At 44.7% G+C, this 22,233-nt stretch overlaps 17 non-coding genes across 17 annotated transcripts; all 17 read left to right on the top strand.

The window, feature by feature from the left end:
• Nucleotides 1-902: 902 nt before the first annotated feature.
• Nucleotides 903-1,099, top strand: LOC141185934 (U2 spliceosomal RNA). The gene has a single exon (XR_012260515.1). It is a non-coding gene; the product is annotated as a U2 spliceosomal RNA (small nuclear RNA).
• Nucleotides 1,100-2,219: 1,120 nt separating this feature from the next.
• On the top strand, nucleotides 2,220-2,410 carry LOC141189341 (U2 spliceosomal RNA). The gene has a single exon (XR_012263405.1). It is a non-coding gene; the product is annotated as a U2 spliceosomal RNA (small nuclear RNA).
• Nucleotides 2,411-3,523: 1,113 nt separating this feature from the next.
• On the top strand, nucleotides 3,524-3,714 carry LOC141189340 (U2 spliceosomal RNA). Its single transcript, XR_012263404.1, has one exon. It is a non-coding gene; the product is annotated as a U2 spliceosomal RNA (small nuclear RNA).
• A 1,121-nt stretch (nucleotides 3,715-4,835) lies between these two features.
• LOC141189339 (U2 spliceosomal RNA) lies at nucleotides 4,836-5,026 on the top strand. The gene has a single exon (XR_012263403.1). It is a non-coding gene; the product is annotated as a U2 spliceosomal RNA (small nuclear RNA).
• Nucleotides 5,027-6,146: 1,120 nt separating this feature from the next.
• LOC141185082 (U2 spliceosomal RNA) lies at nucleotides 6,147-6,337 on the top strand. The gene has a single exon (XR_012259777.1). It is a non-coding gene; the product is annotated as a U2 spliceosomal RNA (small nuclear RNA).
• Nucleotides 6,338-7,458: 1,121 nt separating this feature from the next.
• On the top strand, nucleotides 7,459-7,649 carry LOC141185410 (U2 spliceosomal RNA). The gene has a single exon (XR_012260075.1). It is a non-coding gene; the product is annotated as a U2 spliceosomal RNA (small nuclear RNA).
• Nucleotides 7,650-8,770: 1,121 nt separating this feature from the next.
• On the top strand, nucleotides 8,771-8,961 carry LOC141189338 (U2 spliceosomal RNA). The gene has a single exon (XR_012263402.1). It is a non-coding gene; the product is annotated as a U2 spliceosomal RNA (small nuclear RNA).
• A 1,120-nt stretch (nucleotides 8,962-10,081) lies between these two features.
• On the top strand, nucleotides 10,082-10,272 carry LOC141184885 (U2 spliceosomal RNA). Its single transcript, XR_012259598.1, has one exon. It is a non-coding gene; the product is annotated as a U2 spliceosomal RNA (small nuclear RNA).
• Nucleotides 10,273-11,393: 1,121 nt separating this feature from the next.
• LOC141189337 (U2 spliceosomal RNA) lies at nucleotides 11,394-11,584 on the top strand. Its single transcript, XR_012263401.1, has one exon. It is a non-coding gene; the product is annotated as a U2 spliceosomal RNA (small nuclear RNA).
• Nucleotides 11,585-12,700: 1,116 nt separating this feature from the next.
• Nucleotides 12,701-12,891, top strand: LOC141189336 (U2 spliceosomal RNA). The gene has a single exon (XR_012263400.1). It is a non-coding gene; the product is annotated as a U2 spliceosomal RNA (small nuclear RNA).
• A 1,134-nt stretch (nucleotides 12,892-14,025) lies between these two features.
• On the top strand, nucleotides 14,026-14,216 carry LOC141189334 (U2 spliceosomal RNA). The gene has a single exon (XR_012263398.1). It is a non-coding gene; the product is annotated as a U2 spliceosomal RNA (small nuclear RNA).
• A 1,120-nt stretch (nucleotides 14,217-15,336) lies between these two features.
• Nucleotides 15,337-15,527, top strand: LOC141189333 (U2 spliceosomal RNA). Its single transcript, XR_012263397.1, has one exon. It is a non-coding gene; the product is annotated as a U2 spliceosomal RNA (small nuclear RNA).
• A 1,117-nt stretch (nucleotides 15,528-16,644) lies between these two features.
• On the top strand, nucleotides 16,645-16,835 carry LOC141191353 (U2 spliceosomal RNA). The gene has a single exon (XR_012265350.1). It is a non-coding gene; the product is annotated as a U2 spliceosomal RNA (small nuclear RNA).
• A 1,119-nt stretch (nucleotides 16,836-17,954) lies between these two features.
• LOC141184906 (U2 spliceosomal RNA) lies at nucleotides 17,955-18,145 on the top strand. Its single transcript, XR_012259617.1, has one exon. It is a non-coding gene; the product is annotated as a U2 spliceosomal RNA (small nuclear RNA).
• A 1,116-nt stretch (nucleotides 18,146-19,261) lies between these two features.
• On the top strand, nucleotides 19,262-19,452 carry LOC141189332 (U2 spliceosomal RNA). The gene has a single exon (XR_012263396.1). It is a non-coding gene; the product is annotated as a U2 spliceosomal RNA (small nuclear RNA).
• Nucleotides 19,453-20,568: 1,116 nt separating this feature from the next.
• Nucleotides 20,569-20,759, top strand: LOC141189331 (U2 spliceosomal RNA). The gene has a single exon (XR_012263395.1). It is a non-coding gene; the product is annotated as a U2 spliceosomal RNA (small nuclear RNA).
• Nucleotides 20,760-21,878: 1,119 nt separating this feature from the next.
• LOC141189330 (U2 spliceosomal RNA) lies at nucleotides 21,879-22,069 on the top strand. Its single transcript, XR_012263394.1, has one exon. It is a non-coding gene; the product is annotated as a U2 spliceosomal RNA (small nuclear RNA).
• The last annotated feature ends 164 nt before the right edge of the window (nucleotides 22,070-22,233 follow it).

Here is a 22,233-nt window from a genome sequence, read left to right as displayed (position 1 = left end):
TGCATTATTTTTTGAACATTTATAAATTATCCCAGTGTAATAACAGGACTGCGGACATGTGCAAATATTTAGCAGGACGGCTTTTCCAGAAATGGAGCTGGTGTGAGAAGGATTTAAGAAAACCAGTTTCGTTTGTGATACCGTTTTTTTATGTGGTGCTTAGGTCCTTCTATGATCAAAATGGGATAAGCTCCATGGTTAGACCGGACAAAAAACTGATTGTCTCAGGTATTAAGAAGAAGGAGATGTTATGTGATGTGCCGTTTTGTAATAATGCACAGTCTGGACAGGTGTGGAAGCTTTTTTTCATGCGTGGAATCAGCAACAGACAGAAGGATGTAACCTGGATGGCGTTGCATGGATGCTTGCCAACAAGGGCTTTTTTGAATGACCGGGGGATAAAGGTTCAAGAACTATGTCCTAGGGAAGGTTGCAATAAGGTGGAAACAATACAGCATATTTTTTGGGACTGTTTTTTTGCTAAAAAAGTTTTTACCTTGTTGTCACGTATGTTTGTTGCTTTAGTTGGTTTTCATTGTTTCGATTTTGAAAGGATTTTAATAGGTCAAGATTTTAAGTACTCGCAAAGGAAGCGGGCAAGCTGGATTATTTTTGTCATATATAAAGAGGTTTTATGGGACGTTCGGAATTTGGTGATTTTTAAAAAGATTGTTTTTTCCCCCATGGAATGCAGAAAGATTTTTTTTGCTAGACTGTTTTATGCCTATTTATTGGATAAAAAGAAGTATGGTGAGACAGCAGCAGAAGCACTCTGGAACTTTTCACATTGGACTTCTTACAGTAAGTAACAGTTAATTGCAGGGTTGTGTTTTTTGGGATTTTGTTTTTGTTTTTCCGAATGATGATTTGAGAACCCGTTATGTGAATATGCGCTATGATGCATAAATTAATGTGGGTCTTAATCTGAGGAAAAAAAAAAAAAAAATCTGTTCTTATCAGTTTAATATCTGATACGTCCCCTATCTGGGGACCATATATTAAATGGATTTTTAGAACAGGGAGATGGAAAAAGAGCTTGCTCTGTCCACTCCACGCATTGACCTGGTATTGCAGTATCTCCAGGACCGGTGCACCCCTTCTTTAATGCAGTTTCTAAAATCAGAAAGAATTGAATTCAATGCTTTTTGTTTATTTTGCTTGTTTGTCGGATTTTGGGATGGACTCTTTGGCTTTGCTTTTCTTCTCCTCATTGGATTTTTCATGTTAAAAGTTGCAGAAGCCAGATGACAAGCTCATTTTGGTTCAACTTCAGCAACTGTGCATTGCATTGCCATGTAATGTAATGTAATGCAATGCTATCTATCTAGCTCTCCCTCTATACTTCCTTTTGGATAAACAGACATATTAGGCAAGCATTTTGGAGCTTTCACCTAAATAACTACAGGTGGTGAGATAAGCTGCACAATATAATTGACCTTTCAGTATATTGTTGCACACACACCATCTATTTAGCAAATGCCCTTGTTATCAACAGCAGCCTTTTAAACTCACCTGAGCTAACAGGTATGTGAGCTGGTTACTCTGCTGCGCTTAAAATTTCTTTTTTGGTTTGCTACAATGCCTTTTCTGAAACGTTGTCTCCCTCTGCTGGAACACTGACTTCTTTCATTTAATGCCTGCAGACTATAAAAGAGAAACCAACCCAAAAAGTTTGGTTGATTAGTCTGTGGCATTCTTTTAAACTGTTGCTTATGGCGGTCTCTGTGAGCTTCTCAGTGACATTCAGCCATCCAGGTATCCCGCCTGCAGTAGACGGAATGTGGCAATGGAACGCTGGCTGCGCGTGTCATAATAGGCTCTGAGCCTTTATATACCTGCGCACAGCAGCAGCCACCTTCAGTCTGCTGCTGGACAGCCAGCAGCAGCAGCAGCAGGAGAGGTAATTAATCAGCAACCCTCCTGCTAAGGGTAGACAGCTGCTCGTTCCACCCCCCCCCCGCCTTAATTGGTTCTCCTCCCTTCCAACGGTGTTGAGGCGGGTGGGAACAGCCGGGGGTTGAGGGTACTGTGCTAAAAGAGGTGGAGTTATGCAGATCTAAAACGCGTGGATTGCAGCAGCAGCAAGCCGAAAAGTGCAGGCATGTGAGGGATCTAGAGGTTGACAGCATGTCTTCTTAACGGGAGTCCAGGTGGCCATCTCCACAAATGGACTTTTCAGAATCCTTGGGTGGCACCGTAGTCGGAAACCAATTCTGGTTATCGCTTCTCGGCCTTTTGGCTAAGATCAAGTGTAGTATCTGTTCTTATCAGTTTAATATCTGATACGTCCCCTATCTGGGGACCATATATTAAATGGATTTTTAGAACAGGGAGATGGAAAAAGAGCTTGCTCTGTCCACTCCACGCATTGACCTGGTATTGCAGTATCTCCAGGACCGGTGCACCCCTTCTTTAATGCAGTTTCTAAAATCAGAAAGAATTGAATTCAATGCTTTTTGTTCATTTTGCTTGTTTGTCGGATTTTGGGATGGACTCTTTGGCTTTGCTTTTCTTCTCCTCATTGGATTTTTCATGTTAAAAGTTGCAGAAGCCAGATGACAAGCTCATTTTGGTTCAACTTCAGCAACTGTGCATTGCATTGCCATGTAATGTAATGTAATGCAATGCTATCTATCTAGCTCTCCCTCTATACTTCCTTTTGGATAAACAGACATATTAGGCAAGCATTTTGGAGCTTTCACCTAAATAACTACAGGTGGTGAGATAAGCTGCACAATATAATTGACCTTTCAGTATATTGTTGCACACACACCATCTATTTAGCAAATGCCCTTGTTATCAACAGCAGCCTTTGAAACTCACCTGAGCTAACAGGTATGTGAGCTGGTTACTCTGCTGCGCTTAAAATTTCTTTTTTGGTTTGCTACAATGCCTTTTCTGAAACGTTGTCTCCCTCTGCTGGAACACTGACTTCTTTCATTTAATGCCTGCAGACTATAAAAGAGAAACCAACCCAAAAAGTTTGGTTGATTAGTCTGTGGCATTCTTTTAAACTGTTGCTTATGGCGGTCTCTGTGAGCTTCTCAGTGACATTCAGCCATCCAGGTATCCCGCCTGCAGTAGACGGAATGTGGCAATGGAACGCTGGCTGCGCGTGTCATAATAGGCTCTGAGCCTTTATATACCTGCGCACAGCAGCAGCCACCTTCAGTCTGCTGCTGGACAGCCAGCAGCAGCAGGAGAGGTAATTAATCAGCAACCCTCCTGCTAAGGGTAGACAGCTGCTCGTTCCACCCCCCCCCGCCTTAATTGGTTCTCCTCCCTTCCAACGGTGTTGAGGCGGGTGGGAACAGCCGGGGGTTGAGGGTACTGTGCTAAAAGAGGTGGAGTTATGCAGATCTAAAACGCGTGGATTGCAGCAGCAGCAAGCCGAAAAGTGCAGGCATGTGAGGGATCTAGAGGTTGACAGCATGTCTTCTTAACGGGAGTCCAGGTGGCCATCTCCACAAATGGACTTTTCAGAATCCTTGGGTGGCACCGTAGTCGGAAACCAATTCTGGTTATCGCTTCTCGGCCTTTTGGCTAAGATCAAGTGTAGTATCTGTTCTTATCAGTTTAATATCTGATACGTCCCCTATCTGGGGACCATATATTAAATGGATTTTTAGAACAGGGAGATGGAAAAAGAGCTTGCTCTGTCCACTCCACGCATTGACCTGGTATTGCAGTATCTCCAGGACCGGTGCACCCCTTCTTTAATGCAGTTTCTAAAATCAGAAAGAATTGAATTCAATGCTTTTTGTTCATTTTGCTTGTTTGTCGGATTTTGGGATGGACTCTTTGGCTTTGCTTTTCTTCTCCTCATTGGATTTTTCATGTTAAAAGTTGCAGAAGCCAGATGACAAGCTCATTTTGGTTCAACTTCAGCAACTGTGCATTGCATTGCCATGTAATGTAATGTAATGCAATGCTATCTATCTAGCTCTCCCTCTATACTTCCTTTTGGATAAACAGACATATTAGGCAAGCATTTTGGAGCTTTCACCTAAATAACTACAGGTGGTGAGATAAGCTGCACAATATAATTGACCTTTCAGTATATTGTTGCACACACACCATCTATTTAGCAAATGCCCTTGTTATCAACAGCAGCCTTTTAAACTCACCTGAGCTAACAGGTATGTGAGCTGGTTACTCTGCTGCGCTTAAAATTTCTTTTTTGGTTTGCTACAATGCCTTTTCTGAAACGTTGTCTCCCTCTGCTGGAACACTGACTTCTTTCATTTAATGCCTGCAGACTATAAAAGAGAAACCAACCCAAAAAGTTTGGTTGATTAGTCTGTGGCATTCTTTTAAACTGTTGCTTATGGCGGTCTCTGTGAGCTTCTCAGTGACATTCAGCCATCCAGGTATCCCGCCTGCAGTAGACGGAATGTGGCAATGGAACGCTGGCTGCGCGTGTCATAATAGGCTCTGAGCCTTTATATACCTGCGCACAGCAGCAGCCACCTTCAGTCTGCTGCTGGACAGCCAGCAGCAGCAGCAGCAGGAGAGGTAATTAATCAGCAACCCTCCTGCTAAGGGTAGACAGCTGCTCGTTCCACCCCCCCCCCCGCCTTAATTGGTTCTCCTCCCTTCCAACGGTGTTGAGGCGGGTGGGAACAGCCGGGGGTTGAGGGTACTGTGCTAAAAGAGGTGGAGTTATGCAGATCTAAAACGCGTGGATTGCAGCAGCAGCAAGCCGAAAAGTGCAGGCATGTGAGGGATCTAGAGGTTGACAGCATGTCTTCTTAACGGGAGTCCAGGTGGCCATCTCCACAAATGGACTTTTCAGAATCCTTGGGTGGCACCGTAGTCGGAAACCAATTCTGGTTATCGCTTCTCGGCCTTTTGGCTAAGATCAAGTGTAGTATCTGTTCTTATCAGTTTAATATCTGATACGTCCCCTATCTGGGGACCATATATTAAATGGATTTTTAGAACAGGGAGATGGAAAAAGAGCTTGCTCTGTCCACTCCACGCATTGACCTGGTATTGCAGTATCTCCAGGACCGGTGCACCCCTTCTTTAATGCAGTTTCTAAAATCAGAAAGAATTGAATTCAATGCTTTTTGTTCATTTTGCTTGTTTGTCGGATTTTGGGATGGACTCTTTGGCTTTGCTTTTCTTCTCCTCATTGGATTTTTCATGTTAAAAGTTGCAGAAGCCAGATGACAAGCTCATTTTGGTTCAACTTCAGCAACTGTGCATTGCATTGCCATGTAATGTAATGTAATGCAATGCTATCTATCTAGCTCTCCCTCTATACTTCCTTTTGGATAAACAGACATATTAGGCAAGCATTTTGGAGCTTTCACCTAAATAACTACAGGTGGTGAGATAAGCTGCACAATATAATTGACCTTTCAGTATATTGTTGCACACACACCATCTATTTAGCAAATGCCCTTGTTATCAACAGCAGCCTTTTAAACTCACCTGAGCTAACAGGTATGTGAGCTGGTTACTCTGCTGCGCTTAAAATTTCTTTTTTGGTTTGCTACAATGCCTTTTCTGAAACGTTGTCTCCCTCTGCTGGAACACTGACTTCTTTCATTTAATGCCTGCAGACTATAAAAGAGAAACCAACCCAAAAAGTTTGGTTGATTAGTCTGTGGCATTCTTTTAAACTGTTGCTTATGGCGGTCTCTGTGAGCTTCTCAGTGACATTCAGCCATCCAGGTATCCCGCCTGCAGTAGACGGAATGTGGCAATGGAACGCTGGCTGCGCGTGTCATAATAGGCTCTGAGCCTTTATATACCTGCGCACAGCAGCAGCCACCTTCAGTCTGCTGCTGGACAGCCAGCAGCAGCAGCAGCAGGAGAGGTAATTAATCAGCAACCCTCCTGCTAAGGGTAGACAGCTGCTCGTTCCACCCCCCCCCCGCCTTAATTGGTTCTCCTCCCTTCCAACGGTGTTGAGGCGGGTGGGAACAGCCGGGGGTTGAGGGTACTGTGCTAAAAGAGGTGGAGTTATGCAGATCTAAAACGCGTGGATTGCAGCAGCAGCAAGCCGAAAAGTGCAGGCATGTGAGGGATCTAGAGGTTGACAGCATGTCTTCTTAACGGGAGTCCAGGTGGCCATCTCCACAAATGGACTTTTCAGAATCCTTGGGTGGCACCGTAGTCGGAAACCAATTCTGGTTATCGCTTCTCGGCCTTTTAGCTAAGATCAAGTGTAGTATCTGTTCTTATCAGTTTAATATCTGATACGTCCCCTATCTGGGGACCATATATTAAATGGATTTTTAGAACAGGGAGATGGAAAAAGAGCTTGCTCTGTCCACTCCACGCATTGACCTGGTATTGCAGTATCTCCAGGACCGGTGCACCCCTTCTTTAATGCAGTTTCTAAAATCAGAAAGAATTGAATTCAATGCTTTTTGTTCATTTTGCTTGTTTGTTGGATTTTGGGATGGACTCTTTGGCTTTGCTTTTCTTCTCCTCATTGGATTTTTCATGTTAAAAGTTGCAGAAGCCAGATGACAAGCTCATTTTGGTTCAACTTCAGCAACTGTGCATTGCATTGCCATGTAATGTAATGTAATGCAATGCTATCTATCTAGCTCTCCCTCTATACTTCCTTTTGGATAAACAGACATATTAGGCAAGCATTTTGGAGCTTTCACCTAAATAACTACAGGTGGTGAGATAAGCTGCACAATATAATTGACCTTTCAGTATATTGTTGCACACACACCATCTATTTAGCAAATGCCCTTGTTATCAATAGCAGCCTTTTAAACTCACCTGAGCTAACAGGTATGTGAGCTGGTTACTCTGCTGCGCTTAAAATTTCTTTTTCGGTTTGCTACAATGCCTTTTCTGAAACGTTGTCTCCCTCTGCTGGAACACTGACTTCTTTCATTTAATGCCTGCAGACTATAAAAGAGAAACCAACCCAAAAAGTTTGGTTGATTAGTCTGTGGCATTCTTTTAAACTGTTGCTTATGGCGGTCTCTGTGAGCTTCTCAGTGACATTCAGCCATCCAGGTATCCCGCCTGCAGTAGACGGAATGTGGCAATGGAACGCTGGCTGCGCGTGTCATAATAGGCTCTGAGCCTTTATATACCTGCGCACAGCAGCAGCCACCTTCAGTCTGCTGCTGGACAGCCAGCAGCAGCAGCAGCAGGAGAGGTAATTAATCAGCAACCCTCCTGCTAAGGGTAGACAGCTGCTCGTTCCACCCCCCCCCCCGCCTTAATTGGTTCTCCTCCCTTCCAACGGTGTTGAGGCGGGTGGGAACAGCCGGGGGTTGAGGGTACTGTGCTAAAAGAGGTGGAGTTATGCAGATCTAAAACGCGTGGATTGCAGCAGCAGCAAGCCGAAAAGTGCAGGCATGTGAGGGATCTAGAGGTTGACAGCATGTCTTCTTAACGGGAGTCCAGGTGGCCATCTCCACAAATGGACTTTTCAGAATCCTTGGGTGGCACCGTAGTCGGAAACCAATTCTGGTTATCGCTTCTCGGCCTTTTGGCTAAGATCAAGTGTAGTATCTGTTTTTATCAGTTTAATATCTGATACGTCCCCTATCTGGGGACCATATATTAAATGGATTTTTAGAACAGGGAGATGGAAAAAGAGCTTGCTCTGTCCACTCTACGCATTGACCTGGTATTGCAGTATCTCCAGGACCGGTGCACCCCTTCTTTAATGCAGTTTCTAAAATCAGAAAGAATTGAATTCAATGCTTTTTGTTCATTTTGCTTGTTTGTCGGATTTTGGGATGGACTCTTTGGCTTTGCTTTTCTTCTCCTCATTGGATTTTTCATGTTAAAAGTTGCAGAAGCCAGATGACAAGCTCATTTTGGTTCAACTTCAGCAACTGTGCATTGCATTGCCATGTAATGTAATGTAATGCAATGCTATCTATCTAGCTCTCCCTCTATACTTCCTTTTGGATAAACAGACATATTAGGCAAGCATTTTGGAGCTTTCACCTAAATAACTACAGGTGGTGAGATAAGCTGCACAATATAATTGACCTTTCAGTATATTGTTGCACACACACCATCTATTTAGCAAATGCCCTTGTTATCAACAGCAGCCTTTTAAACTCACCTGAGCTAACAGGTATGTGAGCTGGTTACTCTGCTGCGCTTAAAATTTCTTTTTTGGTTTGCTACAATGCCTTTTCTGAAACGTTGTCTCCCTCTGCTGGAACACTGACTTCTTTCATTTAATGCCTGCAGACTATAAAAGAGAAACCAACCCAAAAAGTTTGGTTGATTAGTCTGTGGCATTCTTTTAAACTGTTGCTTATGGCGGTCTCTGTGAGCTTCTCAGTGACATTCAGCCATCCAGGTATCCCGCCTGCAGTAGACGGAATGTGGCAATGGAACGCTGGCTGCGCGTGTCATAATAGGCTCTGAGCCTTTATATACCTGCGCACAGCAGCAGCCACCTTCAGTCTGCTGCTGGACAGCCAGCAGCAGCAGCAGCAGGAGAGGTAATTAATCAGCAACCCTCCTGCTAAGGGTAGACAGCTGCTCGTTCCACCCCCCCCCCCGCCTTAATTGGTTATCCTCCCTTCCAACGGTGTTGAGGCGGGTGGGAACAGCCGGGGGTTGAGGGTACTGTGCTAAAAGAGGTGGAGTTATGCAGATCTAAAACGCGTGGATTGCAGCAGCAGCAAGCCGAAAAGTGCAGGCATGTGAGGGATCTAGAGGTTGACAGCATGTCTTCTTAACGGGAGTCCAGGTGGCCATCTCCACAAATGGACTTTTCAGAATCCTTGGGTGGCACCGTAGTCGGAAACCAATTCTGGTTATCGCTTCTCGGCCTTTTGGCTAAGATCAAGTGTAGTATCTGTTCTTATCAGTTTAATATCTGATACGTCCCCTATCTGGGGACCATATATTAAATGGATTTTTAGAACAGGGAGATGGAAAAAGAGCTTGCTCTGTCCACTCCACGCATTGACCTGGTATTGCAGTATCTCCAGGACCGGTGCACCCCTTCTTTAATGCAGTTTCTAAAATCAGAAAGAATTGAATTCAATGCTTTTTGTTCATTTTGCTTGTTTGTCGGATTTTGGGATGGACTCTTTGGCTTTGCTTTTCTTCTCCTCATTGGATTTTTCATGTTAAAAGTTGCAGAAGCCAGATGACAAGCTCATTTTGGTTCAACTTCAGCAACTGTGCATTGCATTGCCATGTAATGTAATGTAATGCAATGCTATCTATCTAGCTCTCCCTCTATACTTCCTTTTGGATAAACAGACATATTAGGCAAGCATTTTGGAGCTTTCACCTAAATAACTACAGGTGGTGAGATAAGCTGCACAATATAATTGACCTTTCAGTATATTGTTGCACACACACCATCTATTTAGCAAATGCCCTTGTTATCAACAGCAGCCTTTTAAACTCACCTGAGCTAACAGGTATGTGAGCTGGTTACTCTGCTGCGCTTAAAATTTCTTTTTTGGTTTGCTACAATGCCTTTTCTGAAACGTTGTCTCCCTCTGCTGGAACACTGACTTCTTTCATTTAATGCCTGCAGACTATAAAAGAGAAACCAACCCAAAAAGTTTGGTTGATTAGTCTGTGGCATTCTTTTAAACTGTTGCTTATGGCGGTCTCTGTGAGCTTCTCAGTGACATTCAGCCATCCAGGTATCCCGCCTGCAGTAGACGGAATGTGGCAATGGAACGCTGGCTGCGCGTGTCATAATAGGCTCTGAGCCTTTATATACCTGCGCACAGCAGCAGCCACCTTCAGTCTGCTGCTGGACAGCCAGCAGCAGCAGCAGCAGGAGAGGTAATTAATCAGCAACCCTCCTGCTAAGGGTAGACAGCTGCTCGTTCCACCCCCCCCCCGCCTTAATTGGTTCTCCTCCCTTCCAACGGTGTTGAGGCGGGTGGGAACAGCCGGGGGTTGAGGGTACTGTGCTAAAAGAGGTGGAGTTATGCAGATCTAAAACGCGTGGATTGCAGCAGCAGCAAGCCGAAAAGTGCAGGCATGTGAGGGATCTAGAGGTTGACAGCATGTCTTCTTAACGGGAGTCCAGGTGGCCATCTCCACAAATGGACTTTTCAGAATCCTTGGGTGGCACCGTAGTCGGAAACCAATTCTGGTTATCGCTTCTCGGCCTTTTGGCTAAGATCAAGTGTAGTATCTGTTTTTATCAGTTTAATATCTGATACGTCCCCTATCTGGGGACCATATATTAAATGGATTTTTAGAACAGGGAGATGGAAAAAGAGCTTGCTCTGTCCACTCCACGCATTGACCTGGTATTGCAGTATCTCCAGGACCGGTGCACCCCTTCTTTAATGCAGTTTCTAAAATCAGAAAGAATTGAATTCAATGCTTTTTGTTCATTTTGCTTGTTTGTCGGATTTTGGGATGGACTCTTTGGCTTTGCTTTTCTTCTCCTCATTGGATTTTTCATGTTAAAAGTTGCAGAAGCCAGATGACAAGCTCATTTTGGTTCAACTTCAGCAACTGTGCATTGCATTGCCATGTAATGTAATGTAATGCAATGCTATCTATCTAGCTCTCCCTCTATACTTCCTTTTGGATAAACAGACATATTAGGCAAGCATTTTGGAGCTTTCACCTAAATAACTACAGGTGGTGAGATAAGCTGCACAATATAATTGACCTTTCAGTATATTGTTGCACACACACCATCTATTTAGCAAATGCCCTTGTTATCAACAGCAGCCTTTTAAACTCACCTGAGCTAACAGGTATGTGAGCTGGTTACTCTGCTGCGCTTAAAATTTCTTTTTTGGTTTGCTACAATGCCTTTTCTGAAACGTTGTCTCCCTCTGCTGGAACACTGACTTCTTTCATTTAATGCCTGCAGACTATAAAAGAGAAACCAACCCAAAAAGTTTGGTTGATTAGTCTGTGGCATTCTTTTAAACTGTTGCTTATGGCGGTCTCTGTGAGCTTCTCAGTGACATTCAGCCATCCAGGTATCCCGCCTGCAGTAGACGGAATGTGGCAATGGAACGCTGGCTGCGCGTGTCATAATAGGCTCTGAGCCTTTATATACCTGCGCACAGCAGCAGCCACCTTCAGTCTGCTGCTGGACAGCCAGCAGCAGCAGCAGCAGGAGAGGTAATTAATCAGCAACCCTCCTGCTAAGGGAAGACAGCTGCTCGTTCCACCCCCCCCCCCGCCTTAATTGGTTCTCCTCCCTTCCAACGGTGTTGAGGCGGGTGGGAACAGCCGGGGGTTGAGGGTACTGTGCTAAAAGAGGTGGAGTTATGCAGATCTAAAACGCGTGGATTGCAGCAGCAGCAAGCCGAAAAGTGCAGGCATGTGAGGGATCTAGAGGTTGACAGCATGTCTTCTTAACGGGAGTCCAGGTGGCCATCTCCACAAATGGACTTTTCAGAATCCTTGGGTGGCACCGTAGTCGGAAACCAATTCTGGTTATCGCTTCTCGGCCTTTTGGCTAAGATCAAGTGTAGTATCTGTTCTTATCAGTTTAATATCTGATACGTCCCCTATCTGGGGACCATATATTAAATGGATTTTTAGAACAGGGAGATGGAAAAAGAGCTTGCTCTGTCCACTCCACGCATTGACCTGGTATTGCAGTATCTCCAGGACCGGTGCACCCCTTCTTTAATGCAGTTTCTAAAATCAGAAAGAATTGAATTCAATGCTTTTTGTTCATTTTGCTTGTTTGTCGGATTTTGGGATGGACTCTTTGGCTTTGCTTTTCTTCTCCTCATTGGATTTTTCATGTTAAAAGTTGCAGAAGCCAGATGACAAGCTCATTTTGGTTCAACTTCAGCAACTGTGCATTGCATTGCCATGTAATGTAATGTAATGCAATGCTATCTATCTAGCTCTCCCTCTATACTTCCTTTTGGATAAACAGACATATTAGGCAAGCATTTTGGAGCTTTCACCTAAATAACTACAGGTGGTGAGATAAGCTGCACAATATAATTGACCTTTCAGTATATTGTTGCACACACACCATCTATTTAGCAAATGCCCTTGTTATCAACAGCAGCCTTTTAAACTCACCTGAGCTAACAGGTATGTGAGCTGGTTACTCTGCTGCGCTTAAAATTTCTTTTTTGGTTGCTACAATGCCTTTTCTGAAACGTTGTCTCCCTCTGCTGGAACACTGACTTCTTTCATTTAATGCCTGCAGACTATAAAAGAGAAACCAACCCAAAAAGTTTGGTTGATTAGTCTGTGGCATTCTTTTAAACTGTTGCTTATGGCGGTCTCTGTGAGCTTCTCAGTGACATTCAGCCATCCAGGTATCCCGCCTGCAGTAGACGGAATGTGGCAATGGAACGCTGGCTGCGCGTGTCATAATAGGCTCTGAGCCTTTATATACCTGCGCACAGCAGCAGCCACCTTCAGTCTGCTGCTGGACAGCCAGCAGCAGCAGCAGCAGGAGAGGTAATTAATCAGCAACCCTCCTGCTAAGGGTAGACAGCTGCTCGTTCCACCCCCCCGCCTTAATTGGTTCTCCTCCCTTCCAACGGTGTTGAGGCGGGTGGGAACAGCCGGGGGTTGAGGGTACTGTGCTAAAAGAGGTGGAGTTATGCAGATCTAAAACGCGTGGATTGCAGCAGCAGCAAGCCGAAAAGTGCAGGCATGTGAGGGATCTAGAGGTTGACAGCATGTCTTCTTAACGGGAGTCCAGGTGGCCATCTCCACAAATGGACTTTTCAGAATCCTTGGGTGGCACCGTAGTCGGAAACCAATTCTGGTTATCGCTTCTCGGCCTTTTGGCTAAGATCAAGTGTAGTATCTGTTCTTATCAGTTTAATATCTGATACGTCCCCTATCTGGGGACCATATATTAAATGGATTTTTAGAACAGGGAGATGGAAAAAGAGCTTGCTCTGTCCACTCCACGCATTGACCTGGTATTGCAGTATCTCCAGGACCGGTGCACCCCTTCTTTAATGCAGTTTCTAAAATCAGAAAGAATTGAATTCAATGCTTTTTGTTCATTTTGCTTGTTTGTCGGATTTTGGGATGGACTCTTTGGCTTTGCTTTTCTTCTCCTCATTGGATTTTTCATGTTAAAAGTTGCAGAAGCCAGATGACAAGCTCATTTTGGTTCAACTTCAGCAACTGTGCATTGCATTGCCATGTAATGTAATGTAATGCAATGCTATCTATCTAGCTCTCCCTCTATACTTCCTTTTGGATAAACAGACATATTAGGCAAGAATTTTGGAGCTTTCACCTAAATAACTACAGGTGGTGAGATAAGCTGCACAATATAATTGACCTTTCAGTATATTGTTGCACACACACCATCTATTTAGCAAATGCCCTTGTTATCAACAGCAGCCTTTTAAACTCACCTGAGCTAACAGATATGTGAGCTGGTTACTCTGCTGCGCTTAAAATTTCTTTTTTGGTTTGCTACAATGCCTTTTCTGAAACGTTGTCTCCCTCTGCTGGAACACTGACTTCTTTCATTTAATGCCTGCAGACTATAAAAGAGAAACCAACCCAAAAAGTTTGGTTGATTAGTCTGTGGCATTCTTTTAAACTGTTGCTTATGGCGGTCTCTGTGAGCTTCTCAGTGACATTCAGCCATCCAGGTATCCCGCCTGCAGTAGACGGAATGTGGCAATGGAACGCTGGCTGCGTGTGTCATAATAGGCTCTGAGCCTTTATACACCTGCGCACAGCAGCAGCCACCTTCAGTCTGCTGCTGGACAGCCAGCAGCAGCAGCAGCAGGAGAGGTAATTAATCAGCAACCCTCCTGCTAAGGGTAGACAGCTGCTCGTTCCACCCCCCCGCCCCCCCCCCCCCCCCGCCTTAATTGGTTCTCCTCCCTTCCAACGGTGTTGAGGCGGGTGGGAACAGCCGGGGGTTGAGGGTACTGTGCTAAAAGAGGTGGAGTTATGCAGATCTAAAACGCGTGGATTGCAGCAGCAGCAAGCCGAAAAGTGCAGGCATGTGAGGGATCTAGAGGTTGACAGCATGTCTTCTTAACGGGAGTCCAGGTGGCCATCTCCACAAATGGACTTTTCAGAATCCTTGGGTGGCACCGTAGTCGGAAACCAATTCTGGTTATCGCTTCTCGGCCTTTTGGCTAAGATCAAGTGTAGTATCTGTTCTTATCAGTTTAATATCTGATACGTCCCCTATCTGGGGACCATATATTAAATGGATTTTTAGAACAGGGAGATGGAAAAAGAGCTTGCTCTGTCCACTCCACGCATTGACCTGGTATTGCAGTATCTCCAGGACCGGTGCACCCCTTCTTTAATGCAGTTTCTAAAATCAGAAAGAATTGAATTCAATGCTTTTTGTTCATTTTGCTTGTTTGTCGGATTTTGGGATGGACTCTTTGGCTTTGCTTTTCTTCTCCTCATTGGATTTTTCATGTTAAAAGTTGCAGAAGCCAGATGACAAGCTCATTTTGGTTCAACTTCAGCAACTGTGCATTGCATTGCCATGTAATGTAATGTAATGCAATGCTATCTATCTAGCTCTCCCTCTATACTTCCTTTTGGATAAACAGACATATTAGGCAAGCATTTTGGAGCTTTCACCTAAATAACTACAGGTGGTGAGATAAGCTGCACAATATAATTGACCTTTCAGTATATTGTTGCACACACACCATCTATTTAGCAAATGCCCTTGTTATCAACAGCAGCCTTTTAAACTCACCTGAGCTAACAGGTATGTGAGCTGGTTACTCTGCTGCGCTTAAAATTTCTTTTTTGGTTTGCTACAATGCCTTTTCTGAAACGTTGTCTCCCTCTGCTGGAACACTGACTTCTTTCATTTAATGCCTGCAGACTATAAAAGAGAAACCAACCCAAAAAGTTTGGTTGATTAGTCTGTGGCATTCTTTTAAACTGTTGCTTATGGCGGTCTCTGTGAGCTTCTCAGTGACATTCAGCCATCCAGGTATCCCGCCTGCAGTAGACGGAATGTGGCAATGGAACGCTGGCTGCGCGTGTCATAATAGGCTCTGAGCCTTTATATACCTGCGCACAGCAGCAGCCACCTTCAGTCTGCTGCTGGACAGCCAGCAGCAGCAGCAGCAGGAGAGGTAATTAATCAGCAACCCTCCTGCTAAGGGTAGACAGCTGCTCGTTCCACCCCCCCCCCGCCTTAATTGGTTCTCCTCCCTTCCAACGGTGTTGAGGCGGGTGGGAACAGCCGGGGGTTGAGGGTACTGTGCTAAAAGAGGTGGAGTTATGCAGATCTAAAACGCGTGGATTGCAGCAGCAGCAAGCCGAAAAGTGCAGGCATGTGAGGGATCTAGAGGTTGACAGCATGTCTTCTTAACGGGAGTCCAGGTGGCCATCTCCACAAATGGACTTTTCAGAATCCTTGGGTGGCACCGTAGTCGGAAACCAATTCTGGTTATCGCTTCTCGGCCTTTTGGCTAAGATCAAGTGTAGTATCTGTTCTTATCAGTTTAATATCTGATACGTCCCCTATCTGGGGACCATATATTAAATGGATTTTTAGAACAGGGAGATGGAAAAAGAGCTTGCTCTGTCCACTCCACGCATTGACCTGGTATTGCAGTATCTCCAGGACCGGTGCACCCCTTCTTTAATGCAGTTTCTAAAATCAGAAAGAATTGAATTCAATGCTTTTTGTTCATTTTGCTTGTTTGTCGGATTTTGGGATGGACTCTTTGGCTTTGCTTTTCTTCTCCTCATTGGATTTTTCATGTTAAAAGTTGCAGAAGCCAGATGACAAGCTCATTTTGGTTCAACTTCAGCAACTGTGCATTGCATTGCCATGTAATGTAATGTAATGCAATGCTATCTATCTAGCTCTCCCTCTATACTTCCTTTTGGATAAACAGACATATTAGGCAAGCATTTTGGAGCTTTCACCTAAATAACTACAGGTGGTGAGATAAGCTGCACAATATAATTGACCTTTCAGTATATTGTTGCACACACACCATCTATTTAGCAAATGCCCTTGTTATCAACAGCAGCCTTTTAAACTCACCTGAGCTAACAGGTATGTGAGCTGGTTACTCTGCTGCGCTTAAAATTTCTTTTTTGGTTTGCTACAATGCCTTTTCTGAAACGTTGTCTCCCTCTGCTGGAACACTGACTTCTTTCATTTAATGCCTGCAGACTATAAAAGAGAAACCAACCCAAAAAGTTTGGTTGATTAGTCTGTGGCATTCTTTTAAACTGTTGCTTATGGCGGTCTCTGTGAGCTTCTCAGTGACATTCAGCCATCCAGGTATCCCGCCTGCAGTAGACGGAATGTGGCAATGGAACGCTGGCTGCGCGTGTCATAATAGGCTCTGAGCCTTTATATACCTGCGCACAGCAGCAGCCACCTTCAGTCTGCTGCTGGACAGCCAGCAGCAGCAGCAGGAGAGGTAATTAATCAGCAACCCTCCTGCTAAGGGTAGACAGCTGCTCGTTCCACCCCCCCCCCGCCTTAATTGGTTCTCCTCCCTTCCAACGGTGTTGAGGCGGGTGGGAACAGCCGGGGGTTGAGGGTACTGTGCTAAAAGAGGTGGAGTTATGCAGATCTAAAACGCGTGGATTGCAGCAGCAGCAAGCCGAAAAGTGCAGGCATGTGAGGGATCTAGAGGTTGACAGCATGTCTTCTTAACGGGAGTCCAGGTGGCCATCTCCACAAATGGACTTTTCAGAATCCTTGGGTGGCACCGTAGTCGGAAACCAATTCTGGTTATCACTTCTCGGCCTTTTGGCTAAGATCAAGTGTAGTATCTGTTCTTATCAGTTTAATATCTGATACGTCCCCTATCTGGGGACCATATATTAAATGGATTTTTAGAACAGGGAGATGGAAAAAGAGCTTGCTCTGTCCACTCCACGCATTGACCTGGTATTGCAGTATCTCCAGGACCGGTGCACCCCTTCTTTAATGCAGTTTCTAAAATCAGAAAGAATTGAATTCAATGCTTTTTGTTCATTTTGCTTGTTTGTCGGATTTTGGGATGGACTCTTTGGCTTTGCTTTTCTTCTCCTCATTGGATTTTTCATGTTAAAAGTTGCAGAAGCCAGATGACAAGCTCATTTTGGTTCAACTTCAGCAACTGTGCATTGCATTGCCATGTAATGTAATGTAATGCAATGCTATCTATCTAGCTCTCCCTCTATACTTCCTTTTGGATAAACAGACATATTAGGCAAGCATTTTGGAGCTTTCACCTAAATAACTACAGGTGGTGAGATAAGCTGCACAATATAATTGACCTTTCAGTATATTGTTGCACACACACCATCTATTTAGCAAATGCCCTTGTTATCAACAGCAGCCTTTTAAACTCACCTGAGCTAACAGGTATGTGAGCTGGTTACTCTGCTGCGCTTAAAATTTCTTTTTTGGTTTGCTACAATGCCTTTTCTGAAACGTTGTCTCCCTCTGCTGGAACACTGACTTCTTTCATTTAATGCCTGCAGACTATAAAAGAGAAACCAACCCAAAAAGTTTGGTTGATTAGTCTGTGGCATTCTTTTAAACTGTTGCTTATGGCGGTCTCTGTGAGCTTCTCAGTGACATTCAGCCATCCAGGTATCCCGCCTGCAGTAGACGGAATGTGGCAATGGAACGCTGGCTGCGCGTGTCATAATAGGCTCTGAGCCTTTATATACCTGCGCACAGCAGCAGCCACCTTCAGTCTGCTGCTGGACAGCCAGCAGCAGCAGCAGCAGGAGAGGTAATTAATCAGCAACCCTCCTGCTAAGGGTAGACAGCTGCTCGTTCCACCCCCCCCCGCCTTAATTGGTTCTCCTCCCTTCCAACGGTGTTGAGGCGGGTGGGAACAGCCGGGGGTTGAGGGTACTGTGCTAAAAGAGGTGGAGTTATGCAGATCTAAAACGCGTGGATTGCAGCAGCAGCAAGCCGAAAAGTGCAGGCATGTGAGGGATCTAGAGGTTGACAGCATGTCTTCTTAACGGGAGTCCAGGTGGCCATCTCCACAAATGGACTTTTCAGAATCCTTGGGTGGCACCGTAGTCGGAAACCAATTCTGGTTATCGCTTCTCAGCCTTTTGGCTAAGATCAAGTGTAGTATCTGTTCTTATCAGTTTAATATCTGATACATCCCCTATCTGGGGACCATATATTAAATGGATTTTTAGAACAGGGAGATGGAAAAAGAGCTTGCTCTGTCCACTCCACGCATTGACCTGGTATTGCAGTATCTCCAGGACCGGTGCACCCCTTCTTTAATGCAGTTTCTAAAATCAGAAAGAATTGAATTCAATGCTTTTTGTTCATTTTGCTTGTTTGTCGGATTTTGGGATGGACTCTTTGGCTTTGCTTTTCTTCTCCTCATTGGATTTTTCATGTTAAAAGTTGCAGAAGCCAGATGACAAGCTCATTTTGGTTCAACTTCAGCAACTGTGCATTGCATTGCCATGTAATGTAATGTAATGCAATGCTATCTATCTAGCTCTCCCTCTATACTTCCTTTTGGATAAACAGACATATTAGGCAAGAATTTTGGAGCTTTCACCTAAATAACTACAGGTGGTGAGATAAGCTGCACAATATAATTGACCTTTCAGTATATTGTTGCACACACACCATTTATTTAGCAAATGCCCTTGTTATCAACAGCAGCCTTTTAAACTCACCTGAGCTAACAGGTATGTGAGCTGGTTACTCTGCTGCGCTTAAAATTTCTTTTTTGGTTTGCTACAATGCCTTTTGTGAAACGTTGTCTCCCTCTGCTGGAACACTGACTTCTTTCATTTAATGCCTGCAGACTATAAAAGAGAAACCAACCCAAAAAGTTTAGTTGATTAGTCTGTGGCATTCTTTTAAACTGTTGCTTATGGCGGTCTCTGTGAGCTTCTCAGTGACATTCAGCCATCCAGGTATCCCGCCTGCAGTAGACGGAATGTGGCAATGGAACGCTGGCTGCGCGTGTCATAATAGGCTCTGAGCCTTTATATACCTGCGCACAGCAGCAGCCACCTTCAGTCTGCTGCTGGACAGCCAGCAGCAGCAGCAGGAGAGGTAATTAATCAGCAACCCTCCTGCTAAGGGTAGACAGCTGCTCGTTCCACCCCCCCCCGCCTTAATTGGTTCTCCTCCCTTCCAACGGTGTTGAGGCGGGTGGGAACAGCCGGGGGTTGAGGGTACTGTGCTAAAAGAGGTGGAGTTATGCAGATCTAAAACGCGTGGATTGCAGCAGCAGCAAGCCGAAAAGTGCAGGCATGTGAGGGATCTAGAGGTTGACAGCATGTCTTCTTAACGGGAGTCCAGGTGGCCATCTCCACAAATGGACTTTTCAGAATCCTTGGGTGGCACCGTAGTCGGAAACCAATTCTGGTTATCGCTTCTCGGCCTTTTGGCTAAGATCAAGTGTAGTATCTGTTCTTATCAGTTTAATATCTGATACGTCCCCTATCTGGGGACCATATATTAAATGGATTTTTAGAACAGGGAGATGGAAAAAGAGCTTGCTCTGTCCACTCCACGCATTGACCTGGTATTGCAGTATCTCCAGGACCGGTGCACCCCTTCTTTAATGCAGTTTCTAAAATCAGAAAGAATTGAATTCAATGCTTTTTGTTCATTTTGCTTGTTTGTCGGATTTTGGGATGGACTCTTTGGCTTTGCTTTTCTTCTCCTCATTGGATTTTTCATGTTAAAAGTTGCAGAAGCCAGATGACAAGCTCATTTTGGTTCAACTTCAGCAACTGTGCATTGCATTGCCATGTAATGTAATGTAATGCAATGCTATCTATCTAGCTCTCCCTCTATACTTCCTTTTGGATAAACAGACATATTAGGCAAGCATTTTGGAGCTTTCACCTAAATAACTACAGGTGGTGAGATAAGCTGCACAATATAATTGACCTTTCAGTATATTGTTGCACACACACCATCTATTTAGCAAATGCCCTTGTTATCAACAGCAGCCTTTTAAACTCACCTGAGCTAACAGGTATGTGAGCTGGTTACTCTGCTGCGCTTAAAATTTCTTTTTTGGTTTGCTACAATGCCTTTTGTGAAACGTTGTCTCCCTCTGCTGGAACACTGACTTCTTTCATTTAATGCCTGCAGACTATAAAAGAGAAACCAACCCAAAAAGTTTAGTTGATTAGTCTGTGGCATTCTTTTAAACTGTTGCTTATGGCGGTCTCTGTGAGCTTCTCAGTGACATTCAGCCATCCAGGTATCCCGCCTGCAGTAGACGGAATGTGGCAATGGAACGCTGGCTGCGCGTGTCATAATAGGCTCTGAGCCTTTATATACCTGCGCACAGCAGCAGCCACCTTCAGTCTGCTGCTGGACAGCCAGCAGCAGCAGCAGGAGAGGTAATTAATCAGCAACCCTCCTGCTAAGGGTAGACAGCTGCTCGTTCCACCCCCCCCCGCCTTAATTGGTTCTCCTCCCTTCCAACGGTGTTGAGGCGGGTGGGAACAGCCGGGGGTTGAGGGTACTGTGCTAAAAGAGGTGGAGTTATGCAGATCTAAAACGCGTGGATTGCAGCAGCAGCAAGCCGAAAAGTGCAGGCATGTGAGGGATCTAGAGGTTGACAGCATGTCTTCTTAACGGGAGTCCAGGTGGCCATCTCCACAAATGGACTTTTCAGAATCCTTGGGTGGCACCGTAGTCGGAAACCAATTCTGGTTATCGCTTCTCGGCCTTTTGGCTAAGATCAAGTGTAGTATCTGTTCTTATCAGTTTAATATCTGATACGTCCCCTATCTGGGGACCATATATTAAATGGATTTTTAGAACAGGGAGATGGAAAAAGAGCTTGCTCTGTCCACTCCACGCATTGACCTGGTATTGCAGTATCTCCAGGACCGGTGCACCCCTTCTTTAATGCAGTTTCTAAAATCAGAAAGAATTGAATTCAATGCTTTTTGTTCATTTTGCTTGTTTGTCGGATTTTGGGATGGACTCTTTGGCTTTGCTTTTCTTCTCCTCATTGGATTTTTCATGTTAAAAGTTGCAGAAGCCAGATGACAAGCTCATTTTGGTTCAACTTCAGCAACTGTGCATTGCATTGCCATGTAATGTAATGTAATGCAATGCTATCTATCTAGCTCTCCCTCTATACTTCCTTTTGGATAAACAGACATATTAGGCAAGCATTTTGGAGCTTTCACCTAAATAACTACAGGTGGTGAGATAAGCTGCACAATATAATTGACCTTTCAGTATATTGTTGCACACACACCATCTATTTAGCAAATGCCCTTGTTATCAACACCAGCCTTTTAAACTCACCTGAGCTAACAGGTATGTGAGCTGGTTACTCTGCTGCGCTTAAAATTTCTTTTTTGGTTTGCTACAATGCCTTTTCTGAAACGTTGTCTCCCTCTGCTGGAACACTGACTTCTTTCATTTAATGCCTGCAGACTATAAAAGAGAAACCAACCCAAAAAGTTTGGTTGATTAGTCTGTGGCATTCTTTTAAACTGTTGCTTATGGCGGTCTCTGTGAGCTTCTCAGTGACATTCAGCCATCCAGGTATCCCGCCTGCAGTAGACGGAATGTGGCAATGGAACGCTGGCTGCGCGTGTCATAATAGGCTCTGAGCCTTTATATACCTGCGCACAGCAGCAGCCACCTTCAGTCTGCTGCTGGACAGCCAGCAGCAGCAGCAGCAGGAGAGGTAATTAATCAGCAACCCTCCTGCTAAGGGTAGACAGCTGCTCGTTCCACCCCCCCCCGCCTTAATTGGTTCTCCTCCCTTCCAACGGTGTTGAGGCGGGTGGGAACAGCCGGGGGTTGAGGGTACTGTGCTAAAAGAGGTGGAGTTATGCAGATCTAAAACGCGTGGATTGCAGCAGCAGCAAGCCGAAAAGTGCAGGCATGTGAGGGATCTAGAGGTTGACAGCATGTCTTCTTAACGGGAGTCCAGGTGGCCATCTCCACAAATGGACTTTTCAGAATCCTTGGGTGGCACCGTAGTCGGAAACCAATTCTGGTTATCGCTTCTCGGCCTTTTGGCTAAGATCAAGTGTAGTATCTGTTCTTATCAGTTTAATATCTGATACGTCCCCTATCTGGGGACCATATATTAAATGGATTTTTAGAACAGGGAGATGGAAAAAGAGCTTGCTCTGTCCACTCCACGCATTGACCTGGTATTGCAGTATCTCCAGGACCGGTGCACCCCTTCTTTAATGCAGTTTCTAAAATCAGAAAGAATTGAATTCAATGCTTTTTGTTCATTTTGCTTGTTTGTCGGATTTTGGGATGGACTCTTTGGCTTTGCTTTTCTTCTCCTCATTGGATTTTTCATGTTAAAAGTTGCAGAAGCCAGATGACAAGCTCATTTTGGT

This window comes from Phyllobates terribilis, unplaced genomic scaffold, assembly GCF_046119375.1.
Source record: "Phyllobates terribilis strain yellow unplaced genomic scaffold, ASM4611937v1 Scaffold_40__1_contigs__length_11209783, whole genome shotgun sequence".
Taxonomy (NCBI): Eukaryota; Metazoa; Chordata; class Amphibia; order Anura; family Dendrobatidae; genus Phyllobates; species Phyllobates terribilis.
The sequence above is the reverse complement of the archived record's forward strand: the minus strand, read 5'-3'. Positions and strand labels throughout refer to the sequence as shown.